This window comes from Odocoileus virginianus, chromosome 18 (genome assembly GCF_023699985.2).
Source record: "Odocoileus virginianus isolate 20LAN1187 ecotype Illinois chromosome 18, Ovbor_1.2, whole genome shotgun sequence".
Taxonomy (NCBI): Eukaryota; Metazoa; Chordata; class Mammalia; order Artiodactyla; family Cervidae; genus Odocoileus; species Odocoileus virginianus.
The window spans coordinates 37477355-37495398 of record NC_069691.1 but is presented as its reverse complement, the minus strand read 5'-3'; the positions used below and the strand labels follow the sequence as shown (position 1 = coordinate 37495398).

The 18044-nt window shown below is 38.6% G+C and overlaps 1 long non-coding RNA gene across 1 annotated transcript in view; it reads left to right on the top strand.

Moving 5' to 3' along the window:
• Positions 1-18044, top strand: part of LOC110151460 (uncharacterized) — a 537693-nt gene that overhangs the window by 239749 nt on the left and 279900 nt on the right. The gene's annotated exons all lie outside the window — the stretch shown is intronic.

The window sequence follows — 18044 nt, the reverse complement described above, 5'->3', positions numbered from 1 at the left end:
CTCCTCATGTAATTCTGTATGCAAAATTCTGTATACAAAATGAACCTAATTAGTGTAATACCCTTCTTTGGGGTGTTTCAGAGGCCCTCTGAAGTATCACAAAGTTAGCCAGAAATCAAGTTCTTCATTAGAATGATTTAGGAAGTTTTATCAACAATTATCAAAAAGGTTTAGAACACTCAGATAGGATTATAGGTCATTGTGAAATAATAGCTATTCACTTAGCCAAAGTAACAACCAAGGATTTTAGAAAAGATCATTTAAGAGATAAAGAAACTTAAATCTATTATCAAAGGCAGTTCAATATCTGAAGAAAAGTTGTCATCTTAACAGAAAAGCTAAATTCAAGTGTTGTACCAGCTTACTTTATTTAAAAGGTAAACTTAATTAAATTTATTTTAAACTTATTTTAAACCATGCACAAAACTCTTTTCTCATGGTTCACTTTCCACAAACCTTCTTACCACTTTCCTGTACCTTGTTTTGTTCTTGCATCCTAAAAAGCCACCTGTACGTCAGGCTTACTTCCTTTTTCCTTCACAAAATGCAATTCCATTCCTCATACCTTCTTTACTGAAAACACACTTCCTACTTTCCTTAAGCAACCAATAACTGAATTTTATATTAGCATTAGATTGATAAGCATAAATACCAGTGATAATTTCTAAAACCTTTGCTTTCTTAGAACATTTTAAGATGGCACCAAATATTCATTTTTAGTCCCAAATCTCTTTAGTTTCTCTGTAAGAGGAAATTGGTATTCAGTAATAATTGTTTCAAAATTTTATTTTATTTGGAAATGACCTAGCTATTCAATAGACTTCATACACTTAGTTTAGCACAACCCTTAGAAATTCAAGTTACCCCAATCTGAAGAGACTATTTTAGACAGACATTCCTAAAGCATAATTTTTCTTGATAGAGTTTATCTAAAGGCTCATATCTCATTTACATTTTTTAGAAGTTTCTTCACTTGAGGTAATTCCCTTGCTGATAAACTTGTAACAGATATAATAATATTTAACTTATATTGAACCTAAGTACAATGAAAATATTCTACTTAATGTTAATTACTCTTAGACATGTCTGTATTAGTTAGATCAATAAACAAACATTAATATCAGGCATTTAATACTGAATATTTTCCAGTTCATGTGAACCTGAAATTCATTTAGGTTAATTTCTCTTGTATTTAGAATTATTTGATTGTAAGTGCTTACTTTTTTTTTTAAAGGCCAATTAGATTAGATCTCATTTACAAACTGATCTCAGCAATCAGCAATATTATCCAAAAAAATAAATAAATAAAAGACACACACTGAGACATACATATATCCAAATAGACACGAGATTCTATAGCTTTGTTTTTCAGACTTTAGTTATGAATACTCGTTGTAAAAAATGTTTGGAATAAGATTTTAAAAGGTTTTGTTCTCCATTTTTTGTTGTTGTTGTTTTTTTTTCTTTTGGTTTCAGGAATTACAGATGGTCTAGATAAGTGATCCAGAGAGCTATGGTCTAAAGGTATAGGAGGAGTTATTTCCTCAGGGCAAGAATTCTTAAAGAGATAATTTTTTCTTTAAGCTTTCTCTGGAGTCTAAAGAATATTGTGACCACATTGTCAAAAATCAGTATTTTTTGTGACTGTAGTTTTATAGCCCAAATGTAAATCAGATAGTGCTCAACTTGGTCCTGATAACAAGGGCAGATTGGTTCCAGCAAGGATTGACCCTCTGGGGAAGTAAGGGTCTTATTTTGATCAGCTCCCGGCTATTGATTATAGGAGGATGTCCTGGACATAAGGGAACTTCAGTCCATTTTTCTATCCTTTGCCAATAAAGATCTAATTTTTTTAGGTCATTTTTCTTGTCATAGGATCATAGCTATAGATTGACCAGTCCAAAAAAAAAAAAAAAATTCCCCCCCCAAGGGGTTCCCAGGTAGAATGTGGAAACTTAGAGTGAGCAATTCCTATATTAGCAATTTGTACCAGATGTCTGTGCTCTCAAACCAAACCACAAAACTAAACTGAATCAGAACTTCACCAAACAGGAGTCACACTCCAAATGAAACAAAAGGCAAAGAGATGCCCAGAAATCAAAAGTCAAGTGGCAAGAGTGCCCCCCAAAGATGGTAAATTGATGCCCAGTAATCAAAAGCCAAATGGCATAAATGCCAAACGTGACTTTCCAGTTGTACTAGACGTGTGACCTAGCAAAGCCAGTTCTAGCAACCTTTTTAAGTTTTGATATAGTTTCAAGCAACTTCTTGTTGGTTTCCTGTGAAGAAGTTACTCTATCATTTCCTGTTTTAGAAGCATCTAGATACCAGCCAAAGTAAGCATGGCCAGGCTTTTCTAATTGTGCACGCAAAAATATCAATTTTGAATATTGAAAGAACCCCAATTTGGCCATTTTAGGTTAAGATCTCTTTTAGTATATGTTATCCAATTAACTAGGTACTTGAGCTCCGTATGTATTAAGCATGAATTTGGCTAGTGTTAGTCAGAGGCTGGCCTTCTGAAACCCATTTGTTTCTGTTCTTGAGAGATTCTTTTCCCTATTTTAAGCTGAATTTTTCAGGGATAAAAGTCGCTAGTGAACGTGTGCTGCTTGTGAGCTTAACTCCTCCAGGAGTCACCTCAGGGTCATTTCAGGTGTCTTACAAGTCTCGGATTCTGCCTCCAGCAATCTAAGACCGCCATGGCTGCTCAGGTTGGTGAACGGCCAATTCTTATATGCAACCCATGGATGAGCAAGTATTTTAATTAATAAGTGGGTCTCCACCACTCCCACAAACTTCTCAGTCACCTGAGAAAACCGAAACCGGCTGGGAGGAGTCTTGTCCCTTTCCTTCAGAGAAAAGCTCTCATGTATTTTCCTCACTTTTATTCTGACAAATTCTATAATGGCAGTCAGATTGAGGAAACGTGTCCAGATAAGCCTCTCAACCACTCAGCCAAGACCATTCAGTCCTCTACAATGGAGCGACCTCAGCATCTTTCAACCAAGCCCTCAGTATTCCTCAAATTTTTCCCCCAGTCGAGCCCCCCATGCCCAGTACCTTTCCACTGGGTGGGTAATTCTCCTGGCATCTTTAAGCCAGCACCCTAGCCAGGGTCTTTTGCCTGGGTGGGAATTTCTTGGTATCTTTCACCCGAATTTCCCAGTATCTTTCTTACTGGGAGGGGGGCAGGTAACCTGCTTCACCGCCAACTAAAAGTCAGAATCTCAACCAATATGGGAGATTCGAGAACAGGAGACACTTACCCAAATTCGTCTTCACTCCCCAAGAGGTGGATGGACGCAGAGGGTCACTGCTGGTACCAAAGCTCCAGTTCCTCGTGGAGTCCAGGCGAAGGAAGTCCACTCTGGGTCGCTTCATCAGTCACCATGAAGTAGTGAAGTCAAGTCGCTCAGTCGTGTCCCACTCTTTGCGACCCCATGGACTGTAGCCTACCAGGCTCCTCCCATGGGATTTTCCAGGCAAGGGTACTGGAGTGGGTTGCCAGTCTCCATAACTACCGACTAAAAAGATGATGTACACCTTGAGAGCTGTGAGTTAAGTTTTATTTGGGGCAAAATGAGGACTGCAGGCTGGGAGGCGGCATCTCAGCTCTGAGAGACTGCTCCAAAGCGGCAGTGGGAGAAAGTCAATATATAAGGTTTGGTGGTTTAGTCACCAAGTCGTGGCTGACTCTTGTGATCCCGTGGACTGTGCCCACCAGGCTTCTCTGTCCATGGGATTCTCCAGGCAAGAATACTGGAGTGGGTTGCTATTTCCTCCTCCAAAAGTGAAAGTAAAGTCGCGTCTGACTCTTGCGATCCCATGGACTGTAGCTTACTAGGTTCCTCCATTCATGGGATTTTTCCAGCCAAGAATACTGGAGTGGGTTGCCGTTTCCTTCTCCAGGAGATCTTCCTGACTCAGGGATTGAACCCGGGTCCCCCGCATTGTAGGCAGACACTTTACCCTCTGAGCCACCAGGGAAATCCAAGGGTGACTTGGACTTTGCTGAAGGGGGAGTTCAATACCATGAAGCACTCATTTTACAAAAGTTTTTCTGTTAGTCTTTAGGATCTAAAGTCACCATGAAGGGATTTAGTGCTTCTCTAGATATGAGGAGATGCAAGGATTGAGTTCATAAAGTCTGTTCCTAGAAACATCCAACTATCTATAGACCTGTCCCAGCAGATTCCCTGGAGCACAGAGTGCCTCACTCCACCCTGAACTCCATCAGGGGTTGTTGAAGGTCAGCAGCTATAGCAGCGTGGGGTTCAATCTCCATGGAGGCAGATGGCAAATGCCCTTGTGGTTCACTCATTGGCAGTGCTCTTGGTGAGTGCCAGTTTGTAGTTGACAATGGCATCACTGATGCCATGGACATGAGTTTGAGCAAGCTATGGGAGTTGGTGATGCACAGGGAAGCCTGGTGTGCTGCAGTCCATGGGGTTGCAAAGAGTTGGACGTGACTGAGCGACTGAACTGGCTCTGTTAAATAATCAGGGTGACAATATACAGCCTTGTCGTACTCCTTTCCCTATTTTGAACCAGTGTATTTTACCATGTCTGTTTCTAACTGTTGCTTTTTGACCTGCATACAGGTTTCTCAGGAGGCAGGTAACGTAGTCTGGTAGTCCCATCTTTTAAATAATTTTCCACAGTTTGTTGTCATCCATACAATCAAAGGCTTTAGCGTAGTCAGTGAGGCAAGAGGGGAATGTTTTTCTGAAATTCACTTGCTTTTTATGTGATCCAGTGAATGTTGGCAATTTGATCTCTGGTTCCTCTGCCTTTTCTAAATCCAGATTTTACATCTGGAAGTTATAGGTTCACATACTTTTTGAAGCCTAGTTTGAGCATTACCTTGCTAGCATGTGAAATGAGAGCAATTGTGCAGTAGTTTGAACATTCTTTGGCATTGCCCTTGTTAGGGATTGGAATTAAAACTGATCTTTTCCAGTTCTGTGGCCACTGCTGAATTTTCAAAATAGCTGGCATATTGAGTACAGCACTTTAACAACATCATCTTTCAGGATTTGAAATAGCTCAGCTGGAATTCCATCACCTCCACTAGCTTTGTTTGTAGTGATGCTTCCTAAGGCCCACTTGACTTCCACTCCAGGATGTTTGGCTCTAGCTGAGTCACCAGACCATCGTGGTTATCTGGGTCATTCAGACTTTTTTGTATAGGTGTTCTGTGTATTCTTGCCACCTCTTCTTAATATCTTTTCCTTCTGTTAGGTCTGTACTATTTCTGTCCTTTATTGTGCCTATCTTTGCATGAAATGTTCCCTTAATATTTCTAATTTTCTTGAAGAAATCTCTAGTCAGTCTTTCCCATTTTATTGTTTTCCTCTATTTCTTTGAATTGTTTACTTAAGAAGGCTTTCTTATCTCTCCTTGCTATTCTTTGGAACTCTGCTTTCAGATGGGTATATCTTTCTTTTCCTCCTTTGCCTTTCACTTTTCTTCTTTTCTTGATATTTGTTGAGGCCTCCTCTGACAACCATTTTGCCCTTTTGCATTTCTTTTTCTTTGGAATGGTTTTGATCACCACCTCCTATACAATGTTATGAATCTCTGTCCATAGTTCTTTAGGCACTATTTGGTCTAATCACTTGAATCTGTTGGTCACTTCCACTGTATAACTATAAAGGATTTGATTTAGGTCATACCCAAATGGTCTAGTGGTTTTCCATACTTTCTTCAATTTTTTTAAAAACTTTCTTCAATTTAAATCTGAATTTTGCCATAAGAAGTTCATGATCTGAGCCAGAGTCAGCTCCTGGTCTTGTTTTTGCTGACTGTATAGAGCTTCTCCATCCTCAGCTGCAAATAATATAATCAATCTGACCATCTGTTGATATCCATGTGTAGAGCTGTCTTTTGTATTGTTGGAAGAGGGTGTTTGCCATGACAAGTATGTTCTCTTGGCAAAACTCTGTCTTTTGGTTGGAGCATTTAATTCATTGATATTTAAATTAATTATTGATAGGTATATTTCTTTTCTTGTGGTTGGGCTATTTTCTTTAGCAGTATGCTTATATTCTCATTTTTGTGTATCTGTTATAGGTTTTTTATTTGTGTTTATTGTAGGATTTATGTATGTTGACATATATTTGGTTTATACAAGTATTCATTTAGATTCAAACACTTTCTAAAAGATCTAATTTTTTTTACTCTCTTCCCCCACACTTCACATTTTGGATGTCATATTTCATATCTTCATGATTATCCTTTATTGATTTTTTTGATTTTACAATTTTTTGTCTTTTAATGTTTGTGTGGGGCATTCAAATGGTTGATTGTCAGCATTTGCTATATATTCACCTCTACTATTTTGATTTTTTTCTTTCCTATAGACATTTATTTCTTGTTAGTGTTTTCCATTTAAAGAAGACCCTTTAACATTTATATTAGGATCAGTCTAGTGTCAATAAACTCTTTCAGTTCTTGCTTGTCTGAGATGCTCCTTATATCTCCTCTACTTCTAAATGATAATCTTGCTTGGTAATATGTCCTACATAACAGGTTTTTGTTGTTGTTGTTGTTAATTTTATATATATCATGCTATTCTCTTCTGGCCTGTGAAGTTTCTGCAGAAAGATGAGCTGATAGACTTATAGGGATTCCCTTGGATATGATCTTTTGCTTTTATCTTGCTGCAAATGGGATTTTCTCTTTATCTTTACTTTTATCCTTTTAATTGCAGTATGTCTTATTGTGTGTCTATTTGGGTTCATGTTGTTTGAGACCCTCTGTGGTTATTTTCCTGGATATCTGTTTCCTTTTTTAGGATTGGGAACTTTTATTATCATTTCATATGTTTTCAACCCCCTTCTCTTTCTTCTACTTTTGTAACCTATGAAGTGAATGTTGGTAAGTCTGATATTATCCCAAAGATATCTTAAAATGTTCTCATTTAAAAATTTGTCTTTTTGCTATTCTGATGGGATAATTTCCATTATTCTATCTTCTAGATAACTTATGTGTTCTGTATCACCTACCCTACTGTTCATTATTTCTAACATGTTTTCCATTTTAGCCATTGTATCTTTCAGTTCTGACTGGCTCTTTATTATATTTTCCAGTTTCTTGTTAAAATTCTCACTGTATTCATCTATTCTTTTATCTAATTTCAGTTAACATTCTTATTACCAATTGTTCAAATTATTTTTCTGGTAAATTGTTTATTTCTGTTTTATTTGTTTTTAGGTATTTTCCCTTGGGTTAACTGAGACAAATTTCTCAATCTTCCTGTTTGGGTTAACTTTCTGTCTCTGTAAATTAGCCTAAACAGTTACCTGTTGCAGCCTTGAATGGGTATCCTTCTATGGGAATGTCCCTGTATAGTCTGCATATTCGCAGTGACTTTGGTGGGAGAGCTAAACTTGACATGAGCACAAGTCACATCTTTCTTCCGGATGTTCTGGCAGCTCTGTCTTGGTAGCAGGAGCGGTTAGGGCCAGAACCGTGTATGAGCTGGACCTTCCCTTCTGCTCAGTGGTCATCGCTGCCATATCAGGGGTGGGGTCATCTCTTAAGCTGTTGGGTTAAGCCCTGAGGGTTGGGTCTTAACAGGCTCATTTCCCTTAAGTGTTGCTCATCCTTCTCTCAGCACCATCACACTTGCCCCAGAGGAGAACAGTGCTAGAGCAAGAGGGGTTGGTATGGATATTTGCCAGCAGTTGAGGCATAGGCTGTGGGGGTCTGGCAACCCTCTGAGGGCTGGACTGTCTCTGATATTGCACCTGTGCAATATGCGACCTGGGGCCAACCACTCCTTGCTCAGATGCTGCTGAGGGTTGCAGTCGCCTCAGCATTTCATGGCCAAGGTCTTTCCCCATTTGTGGCAGCTCACACTTCAGTGTGAAGCTGCCATGTAAGGCAAGCAGTGCTGGAATGTTCGCTCGGCTCAGACTGGGGCGTGCGCTGGGATGGTTGTAGAAAGCCTGTTAGCCACCCATAGAATTTAAATCCACCCTCTCCACTCTGCTTTGGGTGAACACAAGCATTTGTGCACTATTCATGTCAGGAGTCCAGGCTCCCCACAGTCATTCTCTTAGTCCCACTGGCCTTCAACCCAGTCAAGGGGACTCATCTTCCATTTGTCAGAACCCAGAGTGAGGGCACACAATACGTGTCTCCCTTTCCTCACTCCTCACGGAGGGTTTCCACCACGTAATGTCCCTTTTCCTTCTAGTCCCATCCCAGGACACAGATTGCAACCTGATCATGTCCCATCCCTTCCTGCCTGATTCTATGTGGATCTTTCTTACAGCCTTGGTTACACTGGAGTTTTTCTGCTAGTCTCCAGTCAGTTTTCAGTGAGAATTATTCCACCTGTAAATGTATTTTTGATGTCTTCATGAAGGTGAGTGCTATGTGCTTTTACTTCACCATCTTGAGTTGAGTCCCACCTTTTTCAATATATTCTTGACCTTGAACTTTTGTGGTTTGTACATATTCCAAAAAATTTCCTCTGTTACATAATTTATCTTTTAATTTTACTCAGAATTTTTGTAGTTGCATATAAGGATTCAGTTTTCATTCAAACAGATATGTTAACCTTTTTCTTTTATTGTTCTGGAGGGTTGTATTTCCTTTGGAAGGTCCTCCATATTCACAAATAAATATACCTTGTATTTTATTCTAATGATTTTTGTTATTTTATTATTAAAATAGTAACTCTTTAATCCACATGGAATTTAGTTTTACGTACATAATGAGTTTGGTATATAACTTTATTTTTTTCTCCAAGGGGTTAGCCAGTTGTCAGCAGTCCCTTTATTATATACCCAGTTTTTCTTATTGATCTGAACACACACACACACACACACACACACACACTCTTACTGCTTCTCTTTCATGAAACCATTTATCTATTCTTATTGCAATACTGCACCATTTTAATTTCAGTTATTTTTCCCATGTTTTTATAGAGAAAGCCTGCCTTCCAATTCCTTTTGATACTTGATATTTTGACATTGGAACCAAGTTAATTTCCCAACTTCCAATCCAAGGGCCTTTGTAACAAAGCACCTGGACTCCTGTTTGATAGATTTATTAGGTTGTTATTGTTATTACTGTTATTTTTGAGGACTGCAGGAGATTAGGAGCCAACATGGAAACATTCATCTTTACTTTTAGATGGAGACTTTGAAACAGCTAGTCAGTTCCTACTTCTTTAATACCATTGGAGAGAGGCCAGAAAGTGAAGTTTAACTAACTAGTTGGTCTTATGAAACCATAAAACATATTTATTGAACACATTACCAACCAGGCGCTCCAAATATGTTATTTCATTTTATCCTCCTGACAATGCTATGAAATGAGCATTTTCATCCCTATTTTCTAAAAAAGAAAATGGATTCTTAGAAGCTAAGCCCCAGATGTCACTACTCACAAATCTCATACTCAGAACTGTATGAATCCAGAATTTTTTAATATGACTGTTGTATGCTTTTGACTATTTTTTTCCATCTGTATCTTGTCACATTAGCCCATTGGTATTTTTTAAGGTCACATAAGTTTTCTAATATAAACCAAACTGAAACTGATGATGCTGGGAAGATTTATAGTGGAAAATCATGTCAATTCTCTTCATTTCACAGTTAACCTATAGGGCAGGGATTGGTCCTATAAAGGACCAAATAGTATGCATTTTCTTGTAACAAACGGAGAGTAAAGGACCAGAAGTAAATATTGTAGACTGGGCCACAGGGTAGTGTGAAAGCAGCTGCAGCTCACATGTAAACATGCATGACTGTGTTCCAGTATGTTCCAATAAAACTTTATTTACAAAAGAAGTGGTAGGCATGATTTGGCCCATGCTCTTTAATTTTGGAGCACTCATATAGAGGACTAACAGTGCCTTTTGTGGGTAGCTCCCCCCCGCCTCCTTTTCCTTCTGTGATCTCCAGTTCTGTTCAATAAGCAATTCACTCCAGTCAGCATATATTGAGCATCTACTATATGCCTTGCTGAACTTAGAATAGATATTGTGAAGAAAATACTTTCCCTACTCTCAAGGAGCTCACATTCATTTTCTTTTCCTATCCTTTCCACCTTAAACTTGTTGCTCAGATTCTTTTCATTTGTAATTTAGATGCAAGGTTTTTATTTAGTTGTACTTTGCTGCTCTTTTATGAATAGTCATGTTTATTAAGTAATAGCTTTTTCTTTTTTGCATACAACACCTTTTATACAAGCTTTTAAAACACTGCATTATCATGAGACATAAATGTGTATTAAATGAAGAAAATATTTTAGTAAAGATGAAGTAATTGCTAAGATTACTTACCTTCATTCTAGTTTTAATCTTGCCTTGTGAGTGATGATAAAAAAGATTAAATTCTTTCTACTCACGAATTCATCTACAATTCAACCTGGTAGTTTGCTGCTATCAAAGTCTTTTTTAAAGTCTTGGTTAATACATATGTATGATCTCTCCAAGGACAAGTTTATTTGATTCATCCTGCAAGCAGCTCCTGTTGCATATGTAACTTCAATAAGCTTCAGAGGATAATGAGGTGGTGTGGTCCACAGTGTAGAGCAATTACTGGGCTTCCAGAGCTTCCTAATCCTGGCTGAGGTTCCAGGAAAACTCTGCCTGGGTCCATGGGCACGAGTAACAGTGTGTGCCATCCTCAAAATAATCAGGAGGTTGGAATTCCATAGTGATTCTCTATCATGTCGCAGGGGTTTGGCTCAAAGACTTTATAGAATTCCACAGGTGGTCTTCCCACTCAGTCTTCTATAGATCTTAGCTTTTACTGTGTTACCTCTAGTGGGATTCACAACAAAATATACTATCCAAATTTCCTTTAGCCATGCAAAATAAATGGCAGGGCTTCAGCCAGACATCAGGGAGTTTGCTCCACTGACCGAGGTCAGGTTGATTAGTCAGCTATCACATCGTTCATCTACATAAAAGAGGCTTTGTGTGTGTGTGGGGGGGGGAATTGATAGGATTGCTTTGTACTTGATTATTCAAATATGAGATCTTTGGACTGCCTAAGAGAGAAGGGAGTTAAGAAAGAGACGGGAGTGGTGAAGAAGAAAGGCCACCGAAAGCGAGCCAGTATTTATTGGATATGTATTGGCCAGTATTTACAATGCAGGCATTGTAAAATTTAGATTCTGTAGATAGGTAGACCCAAGTTCAATTCTTGGCTTCACCACTAACTCACATATGTCTTGTGCAATATCTTTACCACTCTGTACCTCAGTGCTATATCATTCCTATATCATTTATAAAATGGAAATAATAATAATACTAACTACCTAACAGAAAGGGTGCATGGGGTATCTTTAAAACACACCTGATTCAGAGTAATTCTTATTTTAAGGTAGTCTTATCATTAGCTATTGGTCTTCAGTTATAATCATCATTAATAAAAGTCATCACAAACCTACTTATTTTTATTCAACAGATGTTAATAAATTATTGCAATTTGCTAAAATCTGTGCTGTAGCTAATTTGTTACAACAATAACATAACTATAATTCCTGCCCTATACATATTTAAAGTCTATTGGGAGATACAGACACACAACCTCAATATTGCAAACCTGCAAAAATGTTAATTATGAGTTTGCACAGGGTTTTAAAGTTAGTACACAGGAGAGGTGTTTAATCTAAAGATGGATGGGGGTTAGGAGAGGCATACAGGAAATAGTGACACATAAATTGAGAACAGGAATATGGATAGGAAGTAGGTGTGTGATGGATTAAAGAGAGAAATATTTTAGGCAAAAGGAACTGTGTATGCTGAGAGAACATTGCTTATTTTGGAAAAACAAATATTTTAGCTTGACCAGATGAAGAATGGGAGTAGGGGACTGATGCTAGATATATAAAGAGGAAATCGGAAAGAAAAAAGAAAAATCAAGGTTCTTGATTCAGGACTATGGAATTTGATGCTTATTTTGAGAGCAGTGGAAGTTTCAACCACGGGAGCTGTCTCCCATAAGACAGGTATTATACCCATTTTACAAGTGGCAAAACTGAAGTTCAGAGATCATACATAATATTACAAAATTATAGGAGACTATTCTGCCACTTTTTTCATGGAAGGAGACAAATGAGTGCCAGAGACATTTCTGGGTCTGTACTGTGTGTTGGAGAAGACTCTTGAGAGTCCCTTGGACTGCAAGGAGATCCAACCAGTCCATCCTAAAGAAATTAGTCCTGAATATTCATTGGAAGGACTGATGTTGAAGCTGAACCTCCAATACTTTGGCCACCTGATACAAAGAGCTGACTCATTTGAATAGACCCTGATGCTGGGAAAGACTGAGGGCAGGAGGAGAAGGGGATGACAGAGGATGAGATGGTTGGATGGCATCACTGACTCAATGGACATGAGTTTGAGTAAACTCCGGGAGTTGGTGGTGGACGGGGAGGCCTGGCATGCTGCAGTCCATGGGGTCGCAAAGAGTTGGACACAGCTGAACTGATACTGACTAGGTGTTTTATGTTCTTGTGTTGTATCTCATTTGAATAGTCATGTCTGACTCTTTGATACCTCATGGACTATAGGCCACCAGGCTTCTGTCCCTGGGATTCTCCAGGCAAGAATACTGGAGTGGGTTGCCGTTTCCTCCTCCAGGGGATTATCCAGACACAGTGATCAAACCTATGTCTCTTGCGTCTCCTGCTATGGCAGGCAGATTCTTTACCACTGCACCCGCTGGGTGTTTTATGTGATATTATCTAATTCAGACCTACCATTCCATTTGAGAAATGTTCACAAAATAGCCAATAAAACACATTCTTTAGGAGTACCTCCTGATGTGGCTTAATGTGGGGAGGAATGGTGTCTCAGTCCTCTGGTGGAGAAATAGAGGAAGCAAAAATGATAGAAATTGCTGATACACAGATGGTTACCCATGAGGAAGACCATAGCTGGCCTTTAAACTTACATCATGGCATTTAGATGGCTCCAAATGAGCTGACTTCACTGGCACCTACATCAAAGGCAATTCAAGAGAGAATGGCTCTGATGTATGGGTAGGCACCTAGGCATGGCTTTTCATCCATAAACAGGGTGTGTTATCACTTTATCATGTGGAAGATCAAATGAAGAGGCCTAGGATGTGGAATCCTCAGGTACATACTTAGGAGGATCCCACAGGAGTATACAAAACTGAAACATTTAATCTATGTGACTTTAGGAATTTTGTTATTCATGTATCAAGAGACTCCTCCTGGGAGGAAAGCAACTGTGACTTTCTCAAGCTCACCTCAGAAAAGCATACTTTGATCAACATTTATATAGATTACAGAAACCTCCTGTGTGTGGGGGGGGTGGGGGGGATAAGGTGTCATTTTATAGGTGGTCTTTTATCTTTTGGTGACTTTTAATACCTCTTTCTTTTTGATGATTAGCCGCTTTAATCTGTTATGTCTACATGTATTTGCCCCATTTAAAATTTGTTCTTCTAGCTGAGTCTGCATATTCACATGTTTCATCAGTTATAGAAAGTTATCAACTGGTATCTTTTCTCCCCCTAGGCTTTCCATTCTTCTTTAACTCAAATTAGATTTATCTGCCTTTATGTGTCTGTCATATTTTCCATCCCTTTGTTCCTCTGAGATAGTTTGTGAATTTCTACTATCTATATTACAATTCAGTATTTATCTCTTAGTTCTATCTAATATGCATATTCTGTTTTAATTGTGTTTTTTGTATTTTTATGCCTAGAACATCTGGTTAATTTTTCTCATATGAGCCTGGTTGTCATTTTTAATATTTTATTCCTCTGGCAAGTTTTGATAACTTACACTAACCCAAACATTTAAATATACATAGACATTGTTACTGTTTTTTTCCCCCCCTGGTGATTATATTATCTGCATTTCTTTGAGATCTAACTGTGCTCTTTATTTTTCTGCTCATCCTCTTGGGGTGGCTTCTTTCCTCTTGTGTGTTTCAGTTTTATGGTATTGTGAGTTCATATATGCTGAAGATCTAATGGAAACCCTCACAAGGCCTGAAATGAAGATGGGCATTCCAGAAAGAACTTAGTTTCTGCCAGTTGTCCCAAGAAACTACCAACTAAAGACTAACATTTGCTACTTTTTCATGTTCACTTTCCATAAAAAAAGCCAAATCTGCCAGATGGTGCTAGTGGTAAAGGACCCACCTGCCAAAGCAGGAGACAAAGGAGACTGAGGTTCCATCCCTGAGTTAGGAATGTCCTCTGGAGGAGGAAATGGCAACCCACTCCAGTATTCTTGCCTGGAGAATCCCATGGATAGAGGAGCCTGTTGGGCTACAGTCCATGTGATCACAAAAGAGTCAGACATGAGTAAAGAAATTTAGCGTGCATGAGTAGGGAATTTCTGAAATGTTAAATTCTCAGGGTAGACCTTAACTTTTCCTAGCAGACTAGAGGCTAAGATAGACAAAGTTTCTTGTCAACTACTCCTTTTTCTCATGGGTCTTTTCTAGTCTCGCTTTGAATGTGGGAACAGTGCCACTCCATTCCTGCCCTTTTGATGTAAATGCTGTTCTCACACATCACCTTGCTTGGGCTCAAGGTCGTTTATGCTGTTCTGGGCACAACCATTAAAACCTAAACTTCTTGGTTACTGACATTGACAAGCTCCTTTAGGGCATCCTTGGCACCAGCATCAGCCTGCCATCCTGATTCCTATCTCTCTTTTGAATTCTGCCCTCTAGAGACTCTCCTTAGTTTCTAGTTAGTTCAGTTATGCATTTGGAAGGATATTTGTTATATTTTATGTAGCATTTCTAGATATATTATCATTGGGACGTTTTTAAAAATTTAGTTTAAATATGGTGCCAGAAACAAACTTGGAAGGTAGGAATTAAAGTTTTTTGATGACTTCTGTTCTAGAGTCTTTGTGGCATCCATAATTAATACCACCTCTAGATATTTTCCAGCCAGCTCAGATTGGAGCTAGAACTAACAATTCTCTTTTTAATGTCTCAGTTTTTATGAATTTCAGAGATCTGAAGGACCATAACAAAAGTATTGCACACTAGCAAGTTTTATTTTTTTTTCTCTCCACAGTTACCTAGTTAACCAAAGTTAACCAAAGGTAATAAAGTCAAGTCTAGAGGTGGAAAGCAGAGCATTTAAATTTTTAAGCTTTAAGGTAATTATTTCCTTAGAGTGGGGATGAATGTTAACATGTTTTACTTGTCTGCATACCTTATGACATTCTGTTTAAATATTAATTTGTGTAGATTGATATTTATAATAGTAAGAATATTGATGAGAAAGTTTGTGTTTCTAGAGAGAAGGGGAAGAGGAAGAAGTAAACTGGCATGAAATTCATGGAGTGAAAGCTGCTCAGTCATCCTTTTGCCATAACAATTGGTAATCACAAGCTGAAATAGGAGTATTGGGAATATAGCAGGATCAACATGTGTCCCCTTTATCAGTCAGTATAGTCGACATTTTGTTAATAATATAGTAAGCATAATATAAAAGTAAAACATTTTAAAATGCACATGAGTTGATTGAATGCAATGTAAATGTGGATATAAATGTGGTTTAGTTTGTAAAATCATAATATATCCAGACTGACAAACACCAAGCACAATGAAAGTACAAGAAAACCTTAGTAGACCAAGCAGTTCTTTGAAACTTTATCTTAATGAGAGTTGAACAAGTACAGTTGTAGAATACAATTCACTGAACATCTCCTCTATTTCAACATGATAAGTCATCTGGCTGGGATCAGGACTCCCTCTTCTTAATTAACTTAAGCTATAGCAAAGGTTCTTTTTATACAGTTCATGAGATTTCTACAGCAGGTACACTGGGTTGGTTTGCCATTCTCTCTTCCAGTCAATCTTAAGAGAAATCAAGCCTGAATACTCATTGGAAGGACTGATGCTGGAGCTAAAACTCCAGTATTTTGGTCACCTGATGTGAACAGCTGACTCATTGGAAAAGTCCCTGATGCTGGGAAACATTGAGGGCAGAAGGAGAAGAGGGCATCAAAGGATGAGATGTCAGGATGGCAAGACCAATGCAAAAGACATGAACTTGGGCACACTTCAGGCCTGGTTTGCTGAAGTCCGTGGGATCACAGAGAGTCGGACATGACCAGGTCACTGAACAACAACAGCAGGGGTTGAGATAGGCAGATAGTAAATTTTGACCAAATCAAAATATATGAATCCTTATTCGTGTAATTTAGAATACTTGGTATTTTCTTTGTGCATCTAGATTCTATAGTTCATCAATCTGGAGTTAGTCTGATATATTGAAGTTAGTCTGATAAGTTGAAGGGCATCGTTCACATTTTCAAAACCTGGACTCCTGTATGTGACAGTCCTGTCTGGATAAGAAGGTTAAAATCATGTTTCTTTATCACATTTTTGCCAGGATAGGGAAATCTTTTTGTTCTATTCCAGAATTCCTTCTCCCATCATTATTCCAAAATAGCTGTCTCTTTTTTTTTTTTCCGTCTCTTCCTTCCTTCTTTTTCTTTTTTTGTCTTTTGTTTGTCAGAATCAACCTGGACTTAATGCTTGTCTAGTTGTTGTCAGACTCAAGCCTGTACAATGAAGATGCCACCGCTGCTGTCTGAGAGCCGATGGTAGACTACCAGATGAGGTGCTGCGGCTGAAGCTTAAGGCAGCCACAGGCGGGAACATGAGCAGACACATGTGGTCCACTGGTGGTGTGGCAGGCGCTGCCCCTTCTGCCATGATTGCTGGTTTTCCACAGCCAGGCCATACTCAAAGCCAAATCAGTGTTCCTCTGTTTGACTTGTTCTAGGACTTGGGTACATCTTCTGAATGCAGGGATCCTCCCATCACTCTGATTAGGAGCTTGTCACAGCCTAACACATCAAGGGACAGTCCTTTGCTAATAGCTCACAGAGAGGAATTCTGTAGTTGCTGCCACTGCTGCTAAATTGCTGGCACAATCTGATATTGTTGCTTTTTTCCTGAAGACACTGCGAGGGCACATTGCTATTGAAGATCTAGAGAAGGAGCAAGAAGAGACCTTTCTCAGTGTTAGTATAGCTACTGCTGTCTCTTGCCGCTATTAGAGTGGGATCTTATAAATGCATGTTTTCTTTTATTTCCATGTGCATAGTCACACCCAGAGTGTTCCTGTGGTGCTAAAGTTCTTCAGTCAGAAAAAAAGTCTCAGTTTAACCCCCTAGTGAAATAAAAATATATGTCCTTACTGTTCTCATGATGAGTACCTTCTTGAAGATACCAGCTTTCATTAGATATTATCTCATTTCACCAGAAGTATTCTTTCTACGAGAGAACAGATGGGCCTTTCCCCCTATTTCTTCTTGATAATTAATGCATCTTGACTAACTTATCCCAATGCCCTTAAAAAAGAAACCAAAAAAAAAAAAAAAGCCAAATAAGTTTCCTCATATCTATTACTCAGAACATTGTTATCTACTTGCATTTTAGTTTCACTGTTGCATAGACCATTCAGATAATTCTCACAAGAACAAAGGACATTGGCTCCAAATGACTTGTAAATGAGACTGCCTGGCATAAATATGGCTGGCACATTTTGAATAGCATTTCTCTGGGAAAGAGAGAAAGATAGAAAAAACAGGAGGGGAAAAAAAAAAAAAGGGACTTGTACATTACTAAATACCCTGTGAGAGGAAGGTATTATCGTAGGTACCCTGTTATTAATCCACTCTTTACCAGAGAGACACCCTGAGAAAGAAAAGGATGTGAGTGGGTCTAATCTCATTGACTGGACTTCTGGGTAAATAAATCCTTTAAGGAAGGACTGTTATATGCAGAATGCCCTTAGCAGGATGTTCATGATTAAAGAATTACTTACAGTAAATAAACCTGTAATTTATATGACATGGCTCCCTTGAGAATGTCATTTAAGCTATATAGCTCTGTGTATGAAATGGAATTTTTTTTCATATCACTTTATTTCATGTTGCATCAGGTGGAACAGTGGTAAAGGATTGCCTTCCAATGCAGAACTCTTTAGGGATGAGAGTTCGATCCCTGGGTGGGGAAGATCCCCTGGAGGAGGAAATGGCAACCCACTCCAGTG